Source organism: Mauremys reevesii, linkage group 13 (genome assembly GCF_016161935.1).
Source record: "Mauremys reevesii isolate NIE-2019 linkage group 13, ASM1616193v1, whole genome shotgun sequence".
NCBI lineage: Eukaryota > Metazoa > Chordata > Testudines > Geoemydidae > Mauremys > Mauremys reevesii.
The window spans coordinates 31,554,711-31,577,614 of NC_052635.1; the positions used below are offsets into that span (position 1 = coordinate 31,554,711).

At 39.4% G+C, this 22,904-nt stretch overlaps 1 protein-coding gene across 5 annotated transcripts in view; it reads left to right on the forward strand.

Annotated features, from left to right (window-relative positions):
* Positions 1 to 233: 233 nt before the first annotated feature.
* EYA2 (EYA transcriptional coactivator and phosphatase 2) overlaps positions 234 to 22,904 on the forward strand; it is a 148,598-nt gene continuing 125,927 nt past the window's right edge. Inside the window, exons 1-2 of one of the 5 annotated variants that reach the window (XM_039498143.1) lie at positions 234 to 321; positions 1,614 to 1,750. The gene's annotated coding sequence lies outside the window, so the exon portion shown is untranslated. Of the gene's footprint in view, positions 322 to 1,613; positions 1,751 to 4,784; positions 4,804 to 4,860; positions 5,037 to 22,904 lie in introns of those variants that run through there. The other 4 variants (XM_039498148.1, XM_039498150.1, XM_039498146.1 and 1 more) reach the window with 4 other exon arrangements.

The window sequence follows — 22,904 nt, forward strand, 5'->3', positions numbered from 1 at the left end:
GAACAGGGGTCTTTGTTAAAGCATGTGCTTAGCTACTGAGGACTCAGTCCAGCAAAGTGCTGAGTGAGCATGCTGTCACTGATTCAGCAAAGCACTTAGTTCATGCTTAACTTTGAGCAACTGAATAGTCTTATAGGATAATCATGTAGGTACTTAGGTGTTCTGCTGTACTGAGGTCAATTTGAGACTACTTGGGTGCTTAAAGTTAAGTATATGGCTAAAGTGCTTTTTGCATCAGGGTCAGTGTGCTCAGTCCCCTGCAGGGCTAAGCCCTAGTATCTGGAATTTTTTGTTTTTAAACTATGTTTATCTGTATAAAAGGTAAGGATTAGGATAACTTTGGTGTCGTATAGATTGTAAGTGCTTTGAGGCCCGGTGCCTCTTCTCTTTTTTTAAAGCAGATATAAATTAATGGTGTTATATAATGAATAATAATTCACAAAATATGTAAAAATAAGAAAGCATACATTAGTTCTGGGAAGGCAAATTTCACTGCAGTCCAGAGGATCATTTGTTATGAGACCATACTGCCACCAGCTCTTTTGTACCAAGTCTCATGAAATTTTGAGTTTTTCTTAATAAACTTAGCTCTTAAGGTCATATTTTTATCCAAGAATCTCAGCTTTCATTTTTAGGGGGCAAAAAGGAAGTTATTGGCCTTCATCATTGCAGAGGAAAGTTTTAAAAACTCTGCACCCTAAAGATTCAAACACTAGAAGACAAATAAAAAGGACCCTAAACTTATTATTTATAAAATCTCACGATTTCTAAGCCAACCTCATAATTGTTTGTGGCTTTGTGCATAATTTTTGGATGCTTAGGGTTGGCAATGCTGGATCAGTATCCCATCAAATCTTTCTTTAACCCCACTCAAATCAATATGACTGTCTCGCTTTCTAGGTATGTATCAGAAGTTGGTTTAAGGTCATAACAGCTAAAGCTAAAGGTGCTGCTAAGTTAAGTTTAAGTTAAGTGTTTCTCTTTTGTTGCCTGGTTTGCTATATTGGGGAAACACTTGTTTGGGCTGATGTAACAGTGTTTGTTTTTTGCCTGTCCAGGTGAATACTAGAGCTGGTTGGGAATCTTCCCTTGGAATAATTTTGTGACAGAAAAAACATAGTTTGTACGAAACTGAAAATTCCTGCTCCAGCTCCCCAGCAGCCTGACTAGGAGGCTGCAGTGGATCTGGGGCTTCCAGCTCTTCAGTAGTCCACATGACAGGCTGCCACAGAACTGGGACACTTCAGGCTCCATAGGCAGTCAGCTCCCCAGCTGGCTCGCTCCCTGGGCTGCTTGACTGGCAGCTAAGTGAACTGCCCAGTGCCCCTGGATGTATGACTAGCTTGCCAGCAGGGCAGCCAGGGACCTCACTGGTAGCCAGGGAGCCAGCAGAAAATGTTCAAAAAATTCACTTTCAAGTTTTCTGGAACAGATTTGTTCAAATATTGCTGGTCCATGGGAAATTTTGCTCTTCTGACTTTTTGTTCCAATTTGGAACTTATTTTCAGAAATGCAAAATTTCCCATGGGATAGAAATTCAGGATCCTGCCCAGCTCTAGTGAATATACAGCATTCCTCCAGTTGCATTTTGGGTAATATTTTTATCTTTTCAGTTCCTAGAAGAGACAGGACCAGTTCTGAACTGAATGCCACTACCCTCTTGGAGATGCATAAGAAACCAATAAACTAAATTGGTTGCCAGCAATTTTGCAGAGTTGGACACAACTATAACAGTGAAATAAAGCAGCAGGTATGGTTCCACATTTCCCACAGTTAGCTGGAGCGTTAATCCATTTTGAATAACAAATCTAGTAAATAATAAAATCTATGAACAACTAAATGGTGTCCATTTCACTGTTACATTTATGCATGAGCTATAGAGAACAGTTTCACTTGTGCCTAGACTCTCATGGTCTTGATCCTTTTCCCATGTAATGGTGAAGTAGACAACTCGCTCTCCCAGGTGTCTGAGGAGAAAATTGTATGCCTTTAAAGGAAAGCATCCTTCTGGGAGCATTAGCCAGATGGCCTGTACCGTACTTCCTGCCCCCTTTCAACTGTCACAGCTATAAGTACATAAAACACCTATCTAGTAATTGGAAATATAGATTCTGAACTGTTATTAATTCATATATGTATGCACAACTTCCATTTGTTGTTTAATCAACAGAGGCAGCATGCTGTATTGGAATAAGCACACAGGGCTAGGAGTTAGGAAATCCCAATTTCTAATCCTGATTTGCTCTGTAACCCATCGCAAATGGTTTTACCTCTCTCTGCCTCAGATTCTCCAGCCATAAAATGGAAATAATAAAGCTTTTCTGATATTCTAAATGCTTTAAGATCTTCAGATGAAAAGTGATATAAGGTGCTATATATCAGAACTGATCAAAATATTTTGAATTACTAAACTAAAAATGAAAGTGAATTCCCCCCTCTTTTTAAACTGCTCTACTAAACATATTACTAAAGTACTTCAGATAAATAATAAACATGTTAAAATATATAAATGTGTTTACCCATCAGCTCATAACAAGTGATTCAGGCCCCAATTCATAATTACTTTGCCTGTAAATTCTTTGGGGAGCAGGGACTGTCTTTTTGTTCTGCATTTGTACAGCACCTAGCACAACATGACTGGGTGTTCTAGGCACTAATACAAATAAGAATAATAACTTAAGCACGTGTCTAGCTCTAAGTACATGAGTAATCCTACTGAGTTCAATACAACTGCTCACATGCATAAAGCTGGGCAGCTGCTAACATACTTTGTTAAATCAGGGCCTGAGTGCATTTTGTATGTAAGACTTTTTTAAGTACCATTACGTATTTGCCCTGTTAGCAGGACTCCTTACCAAGCAGGTAATCAGTTTATTGGAGGAAGGAGGGAGAGTTGCAGAGACCATTCCTGAAGGGCATGGTTACTTATGGATAGCCTATGGATCAGTCACTGGATCAGTAGTTTAGGGTGAAGAGAATCAGAGAAGGGGTAGTCCAGGCTAGTGATTTAGGCTAATTTAACATGTGAGAGTGACACAAATTCAGAACTGCAGCAAACCCGTGGTGGGTTAGTGCTGTGAACTTATGGAGAAGGGAGAATAACAACTGAATTTTGGTTTTGGGGGGCTATAGAAGGCAGTTCATATTAGGAAATTTTCCAGCTCCAAGCTGATGCTGGACTCTAGATTTCCTTTGAAATGTCAGAATACTTTGCAGTCAGGCTGATCCAAGGGGATTTTGATAGTAAAACCAGCTGTCTAGTTGCAATGATGTTTTTTTTCCATTGTCAAAAGTTTGAGTTAAATCCATAAGTGTATTAATGAGTGTGGATGGATTGTATGTGTGAGAATGGGGGGTGGATGTGAAAGAAGTGGATGTAGAGAGTATGCGCTTGTACATCTATGGTTGGGGGAGGAATGGGGAGATATGCATGATTTAGTAAGGTGTATATACTGAGAGGATCAGAATATATCTCAGCATCTCATGTGTCTTTTTATGTATATATGGGACATGTCTGAGTGTTTCTATTTGTATATGGGTGGCTCGTGTATCAAGCTAGTCTGCGTGTATGTGATGGGTCTCCTGGCAGAGGAACTGCAAAATCTGAGGAGGCTGCTTGGGGAGGCACATGCACTGCCTGGTTTGTGAAAAGCTCTGCTCCCTGTGCATCAGTGATCTCAATGGGACAACACAGGTTTGTCACCTTACTCATGTAAGTGTTTGCAGGATCAGGCCCTAGCACTCTAAGTCACCAGTCTGTGAAGCAATGTGTATAAAAGGAAACTGCCACAAAACAATTGTTTTACTGGAGTGGAAACCAACATCTCCCATTCAATCAGTTAAAGCATCAATTTCTTTTTTTTTTTTTATGTTTTATATTTGAATGTATACTTATACCATTTTATAGCTACATATTTATCTTAATAATACAGACAAAAGCATACTATTCTATTACACCTTACCAAATGATTGAAAACATTTATTGGCTTTTGTTATGAATTCTTTCACATTTTATAAAGGTACTTCTTCAGCGAAACAATTAACAATTTATAATAGGAGGCAGATTTGATAACAGCAAAAGAAGCATTATAAATTCAGAAGGGGAAAATAAGCTAAACAACTGCCAGCACAAATAAAAGAAAAATCAAAAAGGGTAATAAATAAAAGAGGAATTCAGAGTAATCTGAAAGACAATTGAGAGTGAAACATATTATACCTAGTAGCAGATTTATTTACACAATGTACTTGCATTGTAAAGAACTTGAAACAACCCCCATGCATCTCACTGTTTGAAATCTCGAAGTGAAGGCACCATGAAAATCTCAGTGTTGCCAACCCTGGTGATTTTATGGCGAGGGTTCGCAATAAAATCTGGGGTTTTACCTATGCCCTCAGCTTCTGGAGCCAAGTGATTCCATGACCATCTCAGGATTCTCTCCCTCAACGTTCCCTCATGTTTGAGGAGAAAAGCTTGAATATGTGACCCAGGTGCGCCCTGCAGGCTCAGAGCTAGAAGGCAAATTAAAATAAATCCCAAATTATTGTTAGGTTTTTTTTTAAACGCTGGTGATTTTTCAAGCCCATCTCATGATTTTTTTGGGGGGGGGGGGAGGGGGCTGCTTTATGAAGCCGGGCTCCAACCTTTACTTCAGTCTAGGGATGCCCGCTCCTCCTTGCTCCAGCACGGCAGAGGCAGACCGGAATTCTGCCACCCCCCACCCCCCCAGTTCTGTAACCCCGCTGTCCAACACCTGCCCTTCCAGCAGCCCCGGGCTCGCGAGCGGACTCCTGGCAAGGGACGAGGTAAGGGCAGAGGCTTCACGTTCCCGGCGGGCATGTGCACACACACTCCGCACATGCTCACTGGGGCTGTGTCAGGAGTTTGGAGGGCACATTGGGAAGCCCGGCAGAGCCTGCTCTTACACCGGCTCCGGAGTTCCCAGCCGCGCCGCCGCTGCCCCAGCCTCCCTCCCCTGGCGGGCGGTGCGGCGACAGGGAGCTGAGCGCCCCGGGGCGAGCACCTTCCGCAGCCGGTGGTGAGTGCGACCCCTTCCCCTTCCCTGCCAGTGCGGTCGGGGCGCTGGGGACGCAGAGGGGCACCCGGGGGTGCTTTGGACACTGGTCCTTGCCTGCGAGGGGCGGGGAGGAGCGAGGGATGCTTGAGGCACCGGTCCCCACGCCCTTGGCTGGGGAGTGGGCATTTCAGCCGGGCCGCTTCCTAAGAGCTCCGCGTTGAGAGGAAATGTGCAGCCCTTGGCACAGGGTTTGGGCGCTGAGATGAAATACCCGGCTCCTGTCCTCCCCATGCTGCTGCCTTCTGTGTCTTGGTCTTGGGGGGCGGAGGGGGGGGGAGCCTAGTGCATCCCCCAGACCAAGTGCCCCTCCACCTGCCCCGTCGCAGGGAAGGAAAAGGAAACTGTCACTCACTTGGCCGCTTGGTAATGACACACGCACGGTTTTTTCCTAGCAGAAACAGAGCTTGAAAAAACTCTTTCCCCCACTTTCGAAACTCAGAGACTTTACCGCAGCGTGCCTGGGTCTCTCCACTATTTCTCTCTCCCCTTGCCCACCCCAGCGAGGTGCACTGTGTGTGGAGTGGAGAGCAGGGGCTAGGAGGAGAATCTCTGTCATTTTTCACTGATTAAGCAGTTAAAAAAAATCAAACTCATCAGCGTTTAATTTTTTTTTTTAGTCCGCCCCCCTTCCCCCCTTTAGTATTGTTTCTGGAGCAATTTGCAAAAGGCAAGGAGGGTGCATTTACTAGCCTGAGTAGGGGGGTTTAAACAATGTTGCTAAGAGTAGGAGGGAGTTCTTTGTGGGTAAAATCTTCTTTAGTGACACTAGTTAGCTCCTGGGGGTAGAAGCAGGAGAGTGGATTATTGAATTAATTTTAAGCCTCATGCCATTCTGGGTAGGTGATTATTGATTCTGCTTTCTCAGTTTTCTGTTAACACATGGAGTAATTGTTATTTGCTATAAGTCGATGGTGGCATGATTTACCCCAGACGGTAATAGCTTTGAACCATGTGGAAAAAGTGTGTGTGTGTGGGTGTGGGTGGACAGACAGTACAAATTATTTGTTCATAATAATGGTTAAGATTTAAGGACTTTTATTTATATTTCCACTTGGCATTTTGTATCCTACAAATTAATTGAATTCTTATTTTGGTTTCATTGTCATACATTTAAAGCAGGGTGCTATTAAATTGCCTTGTGTTTGTATTGCTGTAAATACCATAGTTAGGGAGCCTTAAATCTGAAATAAGTTGTTTCTGAGACACTTCACTCTTGCTAAGAAACAGGCTGAACAGAGACAAGAATATTAAAATAAAGTAATTGAAAAATGAAATCTCACCATGAAATCTGAGGATGTAAAATGTTGGTTTAGGTTTGATGTAGTGAATACCTTAGTGCCAAAAAAAAGTAACCTTAAAAAATGTCAGAAAACTGCTGTGTGAAAACACTGCCATCAATTCTGCAATGTCTTTTTAAGTGTAGTAGCAATATTCATGTTACATAATAGTTTGACTGGCGCATAAGATTTAAAGTTTTATAGAATCTATCTAAAATAATGTAGTTTTAAGAAACTCTGTGCAAGTCATTTAACTATTTTAAAACAAATTTATTTACAAACCACAACTGTTTGAGTAACTTAAATATAGATTTGAAATTAGTTAATACAAAATCTTTGTTCACAGTGAACATAGGGGGAAAAATCAAGTATATAAATCACGCTAAAGGTAACACTCAACGTTTATTTAATGTTTTTAATGTTTAAGTCAGAGAATGCCTCTAAAGGAAATTATTTCAGGTATACAACTGCCTTATTTCAAACTTAATCTATTAATTTAATGCTACATTCCTCTTGGATGAAATTTTAATTGTTAGAAAACATATGGTTAATCAAACTTTTATTGGTCTACATCCAATTTATTAACAACTGTTTTGTTCAGTATAGTATCAGGCATGCACATCCCTTAACGCTCCTAATGTAACTGGCAGGAATGGTTTATTGTTTAGACTTCCTTATAGAATTTGCTGGTTTACTGAGAATTTTCTGCCTTTGGAACACTTTTCATGGAGGATTTTGTTATTCATAGTTTCCAAATACATTGAGTAGCTTCTATTTTCATGTGACATTGCAATTCATATGTATTGGAACATTCCTGCATGCTAATCCCAAGAAGATGGCAGACATTTAACCTGGTTGTTTATTTCCAAACTAACATTTTAGCTCCTTTCAAGCTGCTTTTAGATTTAAAAACACAGGACAGGCTACCTTGCACCATCCGTTTTTAAAGACAACTCTAATCATTTCCATTTCTGCTTAAAAACCAATGACTGGTCCTATAATATTGTAAACATGAATATGAGAGGCTTCATTATGGTTGTCCTACAAAGTTATAAGTATTTATAGCCTTGGATATGTTCCAATATAATCTTTTAAAATTCATAATTGAAATTCACTTGAAGTGGCATATTAAAGCCAGTAATACTGATAATTGTTTTTTAAACAAACTAATCTCTCTCCAAAAACCAAAATAGTTTAAAAAAAATACTACGAAATGTGTACTTCATGATTCCACGTTGAGTCATAAAATTAATTAAAATCAAATTGTTAAGGAAAAATCATGTGACATCAAATTTATTTGAATGAACAGCAGGTAATATATTTCTCCATTAAACTTTATCATTTGTTTGTATTCCCCCTCACCACCATTTTGTTTTAAAATATTGCAATGAGACTTGATCCCTATGACTTGTTAATTATATCATAATTTGGTTGAAATTGTCTAAATGTGCTACTGTTTAAAATATCTCAGAACCTTTGCCATTTTAAATTTCATTATAAGAGCTTCATTTTGGAGGAATAAAATGTTAGTTGTTGTTGGAGAGGGACTCTAAGAATCTATACAAAGCTACAATATGTGTGCAGACACATTACTGTTATACAGACATGTTAAACTCAGACATGCACACTGGAAACAAGGGACATTGAGAATATTGTCATTTAGGGCACGCTCAGTGCTGTTGCGTTGTGCTTAGATAAGTGATTGACACTTTAGTTTTTGCTAAAGATTAAATAGCTTAATATAGGTATCAGTCCTGCAAACACTGATGGACTTTCTTAACTTTAAGCTTGAGTAGTCCCACTAACGTCAATGGGACTACTCGTGCTTAAAATGAAGTATGTGCCTTTTTGTAGGACCTGTGTATGTATTTATAGATAAACGCACGTTCAACAGAGATCTTTTAAACAGATTTCCATAATTTTCTGACGCCTTTTCATCTATTTGTCATGCAGTAGTACAACAGTTAATCTGAAATTGGTTATAATTCTCTTCAGTGAAATTAGTTTCCTCTCTGCCAAACTTTGCAATAGCCAGATGTTTTTAAGGTGTCCTCAGCTGGAGTAACCAACTAGAATAGTGTTGAAGACTAATTAATCATTGCAGTAAACTCCTTCTGCAGTAAATTCGCAGGTTGTTATACTTAATATGTTGAAATGACTGTTAGGATTTTTTGTGCAGTGAAAAACCATTTAAAAGTTAAGTGAAAATAAAAAGATGTTTTCAAAAATATCTGGAAAATAGTTTGTAATTAATTTTGCCTGAGTGGATTTACTGTTAAGGTCAAATGATTAAATTAAGTTGCAAATTCAAATTCTGTTCGTAGTGTGTATGACCTAATCAAAGAATCTTGTTTTCAAATATGACATTCAAAAATAAATGTTCCCTGCAGGTCAGGTAGGGTGTGTAGGGAAAAGTTGTACTGTCATTGCCTATATTTTGTGGGTAAATGTAGGATGTCAGTCTCTAGGGTTGTTAATCTGGTACCTCTCATTAAAATTCACTACAACAAAGACAGGGGAAAAAATAATAGCAAGGAACATGTGCTAAATATACAGCATATCTAAAACTAGAACTGTGAAACTAGCATATGTAGACCATAAACAAATTAGTTGCAGAATCACTATTCAGCGTTTTGACTTAATATGTGTTTTTAAAAAAGTAGTGATTGAGCTAGTCCAACAAATCTCTTCACATACTGCTCACCCTAGTAAGAATAGGATTTAGAGCTAAGCAAACCCTGAACAGTTAACAAAAAAATCCCCCTTTTCTCCTCCTCCTCCATAATGACAGAAAGACCATCCTTAGATGCTTTTTGTTTGTTAGTTATTGGCTGAAAGGTCCAGTTAGAAAACAATTGGTGATGGCAACTTAACGCAAATAAGATCTACAAATAAAGATGATGATGCATTGTTTTAACTTGTGTAATGGTGTTGAACAAACACCCTGTTTTAATCAGGTGAGGATAAACCCCTCAGTAGGTGGCAAATAACTGCAGTTTGGTGACAAGAGTGTGTCACTCAGGGCTCAGAGCGGCTGCCGCTTGTCAGAGGACCTGATGTCACTGTGCTTTGTGAAAGGAAAAAGGGAAATTTTCCTTCATCTGGTTGCAAAATAATTAATTTTGCTCTGATTAGACCTAAGGTTAATAAGAAAGGCCTGATTCTCCTCTCTGATAGGCTGTTGTAAATTCAGGAGTAAGTCTACTGAAATTACACTGATGTAAAAGCAGAGTGAGAGAAGAATCATAGCTAAAATTAGGCAGAGGATTCTATCTGCTGCCACACATACTGCATCTTCTTTCATTTTAAATACTCAGATCTCTGATTCATCCACTGTATTATACTCTGGCTTTAGTTATGTATCTTTATGCTTTATTTAAAAATACTCGGCTTAATGCTGTATCAATTAAAGGGGAAAAACACCTACAGGATTATCACCCTTCCCATCTAAATTATCTAATGTGTAACTGCTTAATTTCTAGTACTGAGAGTAGCATATGAACAAGTTTATTTAATGGCTATGTTACTGAGTCATACTGTATATGGTTTGTTAGCACAGAGGAATAATTTCTGTTTAATAGCATGTGTGGAGTGCCAGAGATCGTAAGAGATCTTTTTGTTGTTAGCTGTGAAATACATATGACATCTTCAATGGTCTCTTCCATCCCATTTTATCACCATACACTATTTGAATGCAATATATTTAGCAAGTTTCTCTTCCATTCATGTGCAGAGGCTCTGCAGAAAGCCATAAGTCTGCTTCAGAGTTCTAGTAAAGTTAAATGTGAAGCATGTAAAACTAGGTTTTTATTTTATGGATGATTCATGTAGTCAGAGAATGGTTAGGAAAGGTGGGTTAAAAAAAACGGAGAACCAAAAAATAACAGAAAAAGTAGTAGGTTTGGGTGAGGCAGGTAACACCTGGTTATGTCACCCACGATGTAGAGCTTAACACTAATTCATAGCATCTTACGGAAATGTGAAGATGTAGGACCATAAGCTTGAGATGTCTAAGAACAAAAATTTTGTACACCACACATTGTGTAGTCTGTGAACCTGTTAATTATCTCCGTTTTCACCTAACAGCTGCTTTTTTGTGTGTGTGTGGTTTGTTTGTTTTTTTAACAAGAGGCACTTTAGGACCCACAATACAGTAGCAGAAGTGGTCTCCTTTTTGTCTTGTTATGAAGGTTATTTGGGGCTTGGTGGGCATAGTTGTGCTGGGTTGGAAGCCTGCTCGAACTTGTTTGCCAGATTGAAATATTCAGAATAGTCAGGTACATTATAAACACGGTTAAGTGACTTGCAGGATCAAAATTGAAAAGGCAATCTCTTAAAACATTCAGAAAAATACTGTGATTTGTTTATGACCGTGCCAGTCAAAACAAATGCACAGCCACACACGCAGTAAGATACACATAGTGTTTAAAGGAACTCCTTGGAATCCCTGTTGTCCAGTTCTCACTTAAATAGTCACTTAATTCCCTCACCACCCAAGCTCTGTTTTTGTTTTTGCTTTTATCTCAGAGGAAAGGGAATGTTTTATGCCTTTTTTTTAAGTCTGAATTTAAAAAAGTGTTTGATTCTGTGTTTCATCTTCAGCAAGGACAAATAGAGGACTGTAACTGAGAGACTAGTGAATATTACTTTACAACCTACAGACTGATTCATTATCTTTTTAATTTTTCATAACAAAAAGCCCACACCTCAGAAGTGACTCTGGGCAATGAAGATTTTAGTTAGTAGGAGTAAATGGATGTAGGAGTAGGATGTTTTTAAAAATTAAATTAATAAGGGCCCTAATGCTACAAAGAGAACCTGGGTTGTCCCGAAGAATTATCTTTGTTGAATTGGGGTCAAATGGCCTAATTTTGTACCACTGGAATCAACTGGAGTTTTGCTTTTGACTCAGTGAGACAGGATCAGGACCAAACTGAGCTATGATATATTTTAATTGTTATAGAAGGAACTACGTTCTAAAGCGACTGTAGACGCTACACAGAACATTGAATAATAAGTCCAAATCCTGCTGTCTTTGTTACGGCAATATTTTCACTGACTTCACTGGGAGTTTTCCCTGTTTGAGGACTTGCAGAATTGGGCCCATAATTTGGAACGCACCTTGAAGATGAGAAAATTTACCATATAAGGGCTGTTGTGTTTCAGAAAAAGTCAGTGTCTGAATGTATCTCTTTCTAAAAAGTCACTGATTATTTTGAGTGTGTACAATAGTTTCTTAATCACAGATTATTACTACTAATTTCTTTTCTAGAAATATGAAGGATTCATTCAGGTTGGTGTAGAAGAGGGACTCATGAGAACCATATTTATATATCTGAGTATGTAAGTCTATGGGTTGCACCTGAATTATTTTCAAAAAGTACCCTCCCTGTATTTTTAAGAAGTTATTGGACAGCAATTTTGTTTCTTTACCAAAGGAGTGAAAACCCCAGGAATTCTTTTATAATTTGGAAAGAATGTCAAAGGAGTAAAGTAGTTAAACCTAAGTGTATTAGATCATATGCTCTACATGCATAAATAAGCATAACTGTGATTGCAGAAACTAAGTTAAAGCCACTAACAATGCTTTCCCACAAACTCTAATTGCTAAAAGGGCATGACTTCAGCCATTGTGAAATTTGTGCCTGTTTGTTGACCGATGGTGGTGGAAGTGGAGTGTGTATTTTGTTGGGGTATTGTGTTTTTATTAATGCTAGAGCAGAATACAAAGCCTGAAAATGGAGCTAATTGCAGCAAAAACCTTGGATATGGTTTCAAGGTTAGGGATTCTAAAAGCAGATGAAATGACTATTCCATTGAGGGATGGAGACTGGTTGGAAGCCCGTTTGTGTGTGTTAGACAGTCCGTTCCTACTATGTACAATTTATGCACAATTGGTTTGCCTTTAAAAAACAGGAGTTTAAAATACTTGGTTATAAACCTGACATTTCTTTATGTCCTGTTCCTATGCCTGAGAATGGCATGAAACGTTAGTGAGTGTTTCATCATGCCAATTTTGGAAGCTTTTTGTCTCAAGTTTGTTTTTACGGGAAAGGAAAATGATGGGACCTGAACTTGGCTTCACTGAAACATCACTTAATTCAAAATTTTCATTCTACTGCATGGTTGTTTTCAGTGCATCAGAACATGCATATTACAAAGCTGGTTATAATGAACTTTGGCTTAGAGCAAAGTCATTCTGTGGATGGAGTTCCACAGTCTGCATAGAGATTCCTGTAAGACAGGTCTTGGCTCCCTACTGTGTACTCATATGAACCCTTATAATTATGATCCAGAGGATTGCTTGCCCATTTTTAGTCATACAAACTCTTGTAGGAAAATTGGTACTTTTATCCTGTTTCAGGACACATGAGAACAGGTTTTGACTTGCAGCCTTGTACTGTAAACAGTTTGACCATCCTTAGTTTTGAGAAGGTGGACAACCTAGTGAATGGAGAATGAAAGTGAAGTTGTTACTGGCTGAGTCTGAGATGCCGTACCATAAAGACTCCTTGCTAAATGCAGCGGACTCCACAGAGAAGTTAACCAGAGTAGGAAAGGGGAGGGGAGTTGGGGAGAATTTCTTAAACTCAGCAAATGCCTTTAAAACTGGAAATGCCTCTAGTATTACTCAGGCACCCACAAGAAACCGAACCAACAAGGGGAAAGTGGAGCAGGCGTTTGGGGGGGGGGGGGAAAATAATTTTTAGTTGAGTAAGCAAAGCAATTATGGGGGCTTGTTATTCACAAGTGTCTGCAGCACTCAAACACACCCATCAGTGGTTTCCACAAGATTGTGAAACAGTTTTGAAAGTTCTTTTCTGTGCAGCATTTTTATGTAACCCATTCTTTGCCTTTATTATATTTCCCCCTTAAATAATTTGCAATAGATTTAAATTCAGAACTGAGCTAAGTTATCTAGCCAGTTGTGTGACCCCCCACCCCTTGCATCTGATCATATATTTATATAAATATACACACACACACACTAAATTAAATTAGTTTAAAACTTTAAAAGGTTTAATTCTAAATCCCTGAGAACTCCTTAGGAATGCAGCAGCCAAAATCTTGACATGCTTACCAAAAATGAAACAAAACTATTCTGTAAATATTTTTTTATGAAACGAAAGCACTGTTAAAATGCTTGGAGGCATTGAGCTAGGCATAGGGTTGGAAGCAATGCTGATGTCTGGGGCTTAGTGCATATAATTTATTTTTACATGCATCGTCCCCCATACAGTACTTAAGTTTGGACAAATGTTGGACGTGTTTGGGCCCAATGCTGTTCCCAATGCAGTAGGAGAATTTTGCTATTTAGAGCAGGATTGGGCCCTTTTTTGGAGCATCCTTAAAACTTTTGCACTCACTGCTAGTCTTATGCTGAAGTCATTGTGCACAAAACACCTATTGATTTAGGCCGTGTGTTTGGAAAATTACAAGGAGAGAGTGTCTCCAATGCACAGAATCGGGCATGTTATTCATGACTCTGTAAAGTTCATTTTACACAAGCTAACAAAAGCCAGCAAATCCAAAGGTGATGGAAGGCTGAAGTGAGCTCCTTATCATTCACTGACATGCTTTGCCTATAAGCATCATAGCTCCTCCAGTGATAGCGTAAGTAACCTCACCTCTATAATGCTAAACCACAGCCGTGAGTTAGAGGGGGAGCATCACCTTTGATTTAATTCTTTTGGGTACATAGGTATGGCTGTGTGCCTGTGAGGGAGTATTCAGTTTTCTAGTTAAGAAAAGGAGGGGAGGGGGGAATGACTTGCTTCTAGGCCGTAGGAACCTTTATAGCAGTTTTCTCAAACTGGGGTTGCCACTTGTGTAGGGAAAGCCCATGGCGGGCCGGGCCGGTTTGTTTACCTGCCCCGTCCGCAGGTCCGGCCGATCGCGCCTCCCACTGGCTGCGGTTTGCTGCTCCGGGCCAATGGGGACTGCTGGAAGCGGCGCGGGCTGAGGGAGTTTGTTAGTTTGACGATGACGTTTTCATGCTCTCTCTTTTTGTGGATTCTGGAGTGACTCTGAAGTCCAAAGCATGATGCGCATGCTTGTGAACAGATTGGGCAGACAATGTCATTGGTGAGCGCCTTGGTAGCTATAGTAGTAGTATGATGCTTTTCCCTTGCAGCTAACAATCGATTATTTCTGTCCTCTTCAAAGGCTTGAAAAGCTGAGTGATGTGTGTTGTCGTGCTGATCTATTTAACGCAGCCTTCTCAAGATCATTCGGTTTTATTGCACCACGGTGTGTGCTGCTTTTGATGCTGTCCTGGTAGCACTTTCTGGGGCGGCCTTGATTCCAGTGTCCTTGTGCCAATTCTCCATAGAAAATTTTTCTGGGGAGTTGATATTCAGGCATCCTAATGCTGTGTCCAACCCAGCATAGTTGGGCTTATATCTTCATGGCCTCAATGCTTATGGCATTTGACTTTTGGAGAACCTCCAGGTTGGTAATTTTGTCCTGCCAGTGGATCCCCATAATGGCACGCAGAGACTGCATATGCAAGGCCTCTAGCTGTTTGACATGCCATGTGTATGGTGTTCAGGTCTCACAGTCGTAGAGGAGAGATGTGAGCACAAAAGAATTATAAAGTTTTATTTTTGTTGAGAAGGTTATGTTGTGGGATTTCAGGACTTCGTTACGTAACTTTCCTAATGACGAGAAGCTTTTAGATACTATATATATTATAAAACCCCTCAGTTCTTTCTGGTTTAAGGAGCTAGTTCAGGTCCGCAGAGTAAAAACACCTGGTCATTCAGATAGTGCTGTGAGTGTACATAGCCCTTCACAAAATAGAATGAGATGTCCTCTGCCTTAAAATGTTTACTGTCTAAGAAATGTTTGTGCCACGTACTTGCTGGTTTTTGTTTGTTTGGTTGGTTTTTTTTGAGATGTTTCACTCAGTTCATTACCTCCAGAATTTTAATTTTTGGTTTCAGTTCTGGAGAACCAACCAGAGCACTATGGGATATTCACTAGGTCTTATTTGATTTCTCTTTATTTAAAAAAAAATGGCCATGAAAGCAGTCTAATATACTTTGGGAAAAAAAGTAGCCTAATAGAACAAAATGATTTCTGTGTAAAATATTTGATATATATGAATCTGCTTTCATGCCAGACTTTGGGTAGATCAAATTTTTACAAGTTATAAACCCTGGGAAAACAGTGTACAATTTAAACCATTGATAGAACCTTAAGTTTAGCAGCACTATTGGGCAGTATCATAAATTACCATCCTTAACTATTTCATTCCTAAGGATCCCAGTCCTCTTAAACTCAATATAATCAAGATTACTTTACCCACTACTGTAATTCAGACATGGATGCAATAGCCATTTAACAGCATACGGCAACATTTCACAGTACTGTAGGCCAGGAAGCGAAAAAATACAGTGTCCGACTTGAACTATATGGGGATTGTGGTTGAGTAGATAGAATGTAATTACCTGAACTAGAATTCAGCCAGGATTAAGGGGTTATTGCTCCCACTCTTGTGAGAAGTGCCATGGGATTTTAAATGGCCACAAATGTTCCGTGTCTCAGTTTTACATCTGTGCTAAGATTGTACTTCCAGTTGCACAGCTTTTCCGAGGCAAGTGACTATGGAATACAGAAAGATGTTTGCACACATGCTTCGTAGTCAACTATACAAATCCCACCCACCCCCGGCCTCCCTTTGAATCAGAGAATAGAAGAATGATAAACACAAAGGTCGATGTTGTTGTGCAACTGAAGTCTGAAGCAATGAAATGAGACTTGGTCAGTTGCTAGCTATGGATGTGTGTGTTGGAGCACATTCCTCCAACTCTGCTAGCCTCTGCTTTTCCTTCTTTCTTATCCATTTGCTTCCTTTTTATGTACTTTTCCTCCCCAGCAGCACAGCCCTCTAATAAGATTTTCTTGATAGTTATTTAATTGAACAAATGGCTTCTACTTTTGCCTATTCTTCCCTTTCTTTGCCTATTTTACATAACCTAGTACTTAATATATTCAGAGACAGACATGGACTGAACGCGGGTTGGGACACAGGAACTTGAGTTTTATCCTGGCTCTAACACTAACTCCCTCTATGGCCTTGGGCAAGTCACTTAGACTCATTGTGTCTGTTGCCAGTATGAAAAATGGGCATAACTGGTGGTACTGTGAGCTTTAATGATGTGAAGCCCTTTGATTAGAAGTGCTGCATTAAGCCTTTTTTCATTTGCATATGCCGAAAAAAGACCCCTTTGGAAATATTAAACATGGTCTCTGGACTCTCAGGGGTCTGCGGACCACAGGTTGAAAACCACTGTTCTATGGTAATGACAATCTTTCGCGGACTCCTTTTACATAGTCTGCTGACCCAAAACCACTGCATTAAGCCAACTATATTAAGAATTAAGTAGATGATGAGGAAGTTTATATTCCTAATAAAAATGGCAAAACCCACTAAAATTAAATATATAAAGAAATTTTTTAAATATTAAGTTACTTTAATTTAAAAAATATCCACTTTGATAAAGCATGCTTTAAACGGTATACCCTGACCACATTTTAACACACAAACAAACCCAAGACATTACTGATGAAATCAAATTTTGCAGTTGAAGTCATCGAGGCCAAGATTTCACTCTACAATTTTATAAGGCTTTTCCTGCTCCACTGTTGCTGTTTAAGGACCTTTTCAGCAAGGAAGAAGCTTTTCTGTTGACTATTCTGATGAAACAATGAAATTGGCTGTACACAAAATGCTGTCACGCACTAAGTAAACTAACTGAAGAAAAAGAGGAAAACAGGTTTTTGTTAACTTCTTTCAGTGGTAAGTACACTTAGTTGTTACTTTTCACCACAGTAGGTACAATATTTGTTTTTTAGACGGACAGAAACTTGTCCCCCCATCTCCTCCTCCAAGTTGACAGCATTCATTTTAAAGTTTGGAATGTTCCTGTTGAAAAGGCAAAATAATTCAGGGTGTACCCCACATTTTATTGTTTATGGAAATGCCTTCCCTGATCAAATTTAATCACAAATAATGGTGTAAGTTCTCTTATCCAGACAGTTATGGCTTTTATTTTTATGGTCATCATGTAAAGATAGCAAAGTTTGTCACGTAGAAGGAATTTTCCCACTGATTTTTTTTTTTAAACAGAAGGAGAGAGCCTCTGGATATGTTAATATCTTCCACCTGGTATGGACTAGGAAGAAAATATTCTTCAGTCAGCGATTAATTTGTCACCGGGGTTCCTTGGTGACCAACGCAGAGATGTCAGTTCCGGGAGAAGTTTGTAGAGAGAAGACAAAGTGTAATTTTCCATTGCAGAGACTTGTGAAGAAGAGAAACATAAAGACCTTGAAAGCAATACACCCAGCATGAAGGAAGATTCTAAGTATATCAGTCACCAGCAAAATGACCAGGGAAGCATTCTACCTGCAAACTTCAATGAAATAAATTATATGGTATTTTAGGAGGGAAGTCACCTGATACCACTTGAGAGAGAGAATTCTGACCTGCATTAATACTCAGATTGATTCTCAGCCCTCCTCAAAACTGCATGTACTGCAGGGAGACCAAACATTAACTGCAAAGTGTCTTTAGCAGCTAAGGATTTTTAAATTTTAGCCGCACTGTTAAAAAAAAGTGTTGATCTGAGATTTCTGCTGTGGTTTAAATTAATAAATTAGGCAGAGGATATACCTACATCTATTGACAGCCAAAATCCTTACAGAGTTAAGATCACACCTGTATCTCAGGCCTGACCCAGGGCACCCTGAGCCTTCAAAGTGGCAGGAAGTGTTGGGTTGAGGGCTTAACTCTTCCTTTTTCCTCATGAATAGCCATGCAATGTTGTGTGTAATGTGTAAAATGTTGAATGTAATAGTGCAGAAAGTGAGTGATTATTTTTTTTGACACAAGATCTTGCTTGAGTTCTCAGGTGATCATGCTCACTTCCATTGCATGTAACAGAAGGGAATAATGATCTGATACAGAGGAACCAGCAACATTTAGGATTTCTGCAGTATTCACTATTTGTGTTCTCAAAAGTCAATGTACATCTTTAAAATGTATCACTGCAAATTTTTAGCTCTGCCTGGTGTGTATTGTTTACTGGTATATTCTTCCAAAGAAAGTAGATGCTAATTCAGTCCTACGTTTCTCACTGGAGACAAACGTGAAATCTCCTGCATTCAGTGGTCTTTGGAGGTGGGAGAAACGTTATAGTCCATCAACAGCAAATCGCTGGAAGAGAAGTGATGGCTTTTTGCCACTTTTTCCTCTTGAAATTCTAGTAAACTCCTCAGTCAAAACACCATGGAAAAAATAAATGGATGAATGAAAACTTTTTTTCATATGGAAAAAAATCAGGATTTTAAGTTTGTATCAGACTATGTGATCTGGAGTGCTAGCACATCCCATTTCAAAGTATTTCAGAAGGGAAACTATGGAAATAACACTATTTTCCATCTTCTCTGAAATGTGAGACATGTCTGATAATGAGGAGCAGTTTCTGATCTCCAAAACCTTTTCAAAGAGTTCTGAATTGATGGCAAAGTGCTGTTTGAGTGTCTTCCAGGTAGATGATTATGCACACAAAGTTGAGTGCACATTTAGATGCAGTGTTGGAAAACGTAGCCCTAACCAGTCAGTCAGTCTTGGTTAGTTTTATAGCATGCTGACTGCAGAAGTGTACATGTATGTGCTTTAATGCTAAGGACTCCCAATTACCTGCATTGTACAGTCATTTTTTCCCATGATGCAGAAGCTCCCATTTGTCAAAGAATTGTAGAACTAGAACTGGTTGAACTGAGGGGAAGGAGGAGGGAAAGGTAACTTGCCTAAAAACGGAAGAATTTTCCTGCCCTAATTTTTCAACCAGTTTTACATAGAATGTAGAAATGGAAAAGATTCTGTATGTGATCTTACCCATCCACGAGCGGCCAGCACGACTGTTCCCATCAGCGTTATCTAGTGTTTTGCCCAGGCTTGTTCAAACTGTCTTCAGGAACAGAGCCTTACTTCCAAAACTAAGTCCAAACCTGTATGCAGCTTCTATGGCAGAATTCTCCCAACTGATTTGCCTTGCAAAGGGAATATGTCCTGCACTCAGTTCCCAACAAGGCACGTAACATTAGTATCGATGGAAGCTGTGAGTGTAGGAACTGTGCGGAATATGCAGCAGAGGTCCTGGTACAAAGAGCAGCATTCTTTTCTCTCCTACTAGGGGGAATAGGGTTTACTTGAGATGGCTCATCAAGCAGCTCACCAATAGCTGATGACCGAGCTGTAAGTGTAGATGATGTATTATAATGTTCCAGGTGCTGTACAGACATATTTAAAATTTTTGGCCTTCTCCCCTTCCCCCAAATATCTACCTACATGCTTTCCTCTTGGGGTTGGGAGAAGGCATTTTAATAGCAATAACCTAAAAACCAGCTATAGGAAATGTTCCTATGCATGCAATCCTTCCAAGCCAAATTCCTGCCACAGGGCATCATCTGCCGCTCTGCAAGCAGACGAGTATGTTTTTCTTGGTCGTTCAGGCAGTCATCCCCCTATATAGTGATGAACTGCACCTCCTTCAGCTGGTATTAGCACCACACTAATTTCTCTCTCTCTCACCAAGGGCTGACATTCACACCTGCTTCTGCATGGCATGTGTTCTTCCCCTTTTCACCCAACATCTCCTGTTGCAAAGACTGGTCCAAAGCCCAATCTACTAAGGCCGCTCCCACAGGCAGCAACACTATTAACCCTGTAAGCACAATCCCTTCTTCTAATGATAGTCTACGAGCACAACCCTCTTTGAGCTTCCCTACATGGATGATCTCTTCACTAAGGAAGGTGGCTGTGATTTGTGTCGGTACGAAAAGAAGATTGCTAGAAAACATGGCATGTAATGAGAATGAAGTGCTGGTTCTGCAGTCATGGGGAACTTTGGTGGGGTTTTTTAATACTCATGGTGCACATTTTTAAAGTTCAGTGCATTCAGGCTGCACATCAGGCCCTGGAACTATATCAAATTCCTTCCAGATCCCCAAATTATTCAACAAAATAAATCACTTGCCAAGACTTATGGTCAGAACATGGTCCAAAAATCAGAAATTAAGGAAGTAAATAGTTGGGATTTGGCCTATGAGAGCCATTTTCAAGTAGCTTCCCTTACCTGTGCTCTTTATATTTTTTAACGGCACTGTCTGCATGCTCAGAAATTCACATTTGTGCCTGTAAGTTAGATAACTACTCACACAAATGGGGTGTTGTTGCCATATTTGCATTCTTTTCCTTGCAAATATGACCTGGACAATCTTGGATATTTGGTCCTGGAAGTCTTATAATAAGAGTAATATCTGCACTCATTGAGATCGAAGATCTCAAAGCCCTTGACAAGTACTACTAACTAGGCTCCCATCTAACCTGTATAGTAGGAGTGTTTTACTGCAGACAGGTCTGCATATAAAAACAACCTCAAAAATCTGACCTTTTATTTATTTATTTATTTTTTGAGGAAAAAGACTTCTTACTCTGACTGAGTTATAGTCTAACCTTTCTCCCAGATTTTGTATGTAAGAAGTGCTGTTCAAAGTTAAGCTGCTGAGTACCAAAATATAAAGGGGAACTACAAGCATCTGTCTGTAAAACAGGAATTGTCTTTCACTGGGCATGGTTGAATGAATGTGTGATTGGTGTAATGATTTTAATTCCTACTTCTTGCTTGCCTGGTATTTTTTAAAGTTATTTTTGAGTTGGGATTTTGGATGGTTGAGATAATGCCTGTGGACTTACCTGGGGCCTCAGATGCCTACAGGCCTAGTGACTTTGGATCCATGGCCTTACTGAGCCTGAAATTACTGAAGTGGGGAGGTTCTGCATTTTCATAAAAGTACTTAATCAGGCCCCATTTGGTGATGCCAGTGAACTCAGAAGAGTGCTCCATTTGATTCACCAAGAAGCTCCTAAGAGGAGTTCCAAGCGGGAGGAACCAGTCAGGCACCATCTTAAAATTGAAAGGAAGAAGCTTTTGCTGCAGCATCTGGCTTGCTTGCCTGTAATGGCTGCTAGCCTCTAGCTATGCTGGCCACCAAGGGGTGGGAGTTTAACAACATGCAACATTTAAGATTAGACATGTACTCGCAAGTAACTTGTAGCCAGACAGCAACTCCATCAACATTAAATACTGGTGCCAGTAAGACCACTGGTAAACATTTGCAACCACGTACCAGCTTCCTGAGACTGAATAAAGCCACAAGAGCCATGACAATCATCCCGCATAAGTATTAATCTTTTTTGGTTTTGTTGCATTTTCTAATTTTTCTTAGTAGAGGGACACATCTACCTCAGCATTTAGACTTGTATTTAATTCCAGCAGATGGCTAGGAGTGAGGGTGTGTGTATGAGTGTGTTTGGCTAGAACCCACAGAATTAATTTAAGAATGGGGCCTATAGGATAATTCCTCAAATACCTAAAACAACCCTAGGTTAAACAACCGTGTTGTCTAAAAGATCACTCATGCATGTATTTATGGGTTAGGAGTTATGGCTTATCCTGAGAAATCATATGATTTTCACCTATATTTGTCAGTTGAATATTAAAATGTAACAAGCTGCATCGTCCTTAATCGTATGGGAATGTTTTATTGTAATACCTATGTTTGGGGGCTAGGGAAAGAGAAGGGATTGGCTGTCACCTAACCAGTACATTAAGTTGGGCAGACTACCTTAATTGGCATCAGTGCCAGTAGTTTTAACATTGGCTTCAGCTTGGGAGTGACTTGAGCCTCCCTGTATCAGATATTTGGTTGGAACAAATATATTGATTGGCACTAAGCTTGATAATGCCTTATTGCTTTTTGACACTGATAGCTAAACAATACTGCTGCCTTCCCAAATTACATAAAGAGTTGTTGGTTTATCAACCTGGTAATTAGATTAGTTTGATTTGATATTAACCCACTTTCTTAATTTGAATGGTTTACATATATTTTATCTTGTTGCTTATTTAGTTTGATTAATATAATAAATTGGAAATCTGTGTGGTTTGGATGTTTCTTCCCTAGACTTTTGGCCTCTCAACCTGAGGAACCTCCAGAATAAATAAGAGGCCATGACCCAGCCTCAACATCATCTGTAGAGCTGGTCTGGTGCCTGAACTCGAACGCTGTTGGTTTTTGAGGAAATGTCGACGTAGATATTGATAATTTCTTTTGATAAGTATTGTGGTTTCCAAAAGCTTTGTGGGTCTGGTTAGTGGATATGAGCCAGTCAATCTAAAGGCTGACCAGTTCTCCATAATAAGTCTATACTCTTCACGTTACACATAGGAAAAATGAGACTTGGAGGTTAAGTGACATACCCAAGGTCACATCGCAAGACAGTGGTAGGATTGTGATTAGAATCCCACCCAAGCTCCAGCACTAACCACTATATTGACTACTTATGCTTTTTACCAGATGTAGTTATAGCAATCCCTAAATTTGTTTTCCTTGTCTATACACTTTGGAAACTACATTTTAATTAGCTTATCCACATGACAATTCTCCTTTAAACTGAGTTAATAGAATTGATTGACTA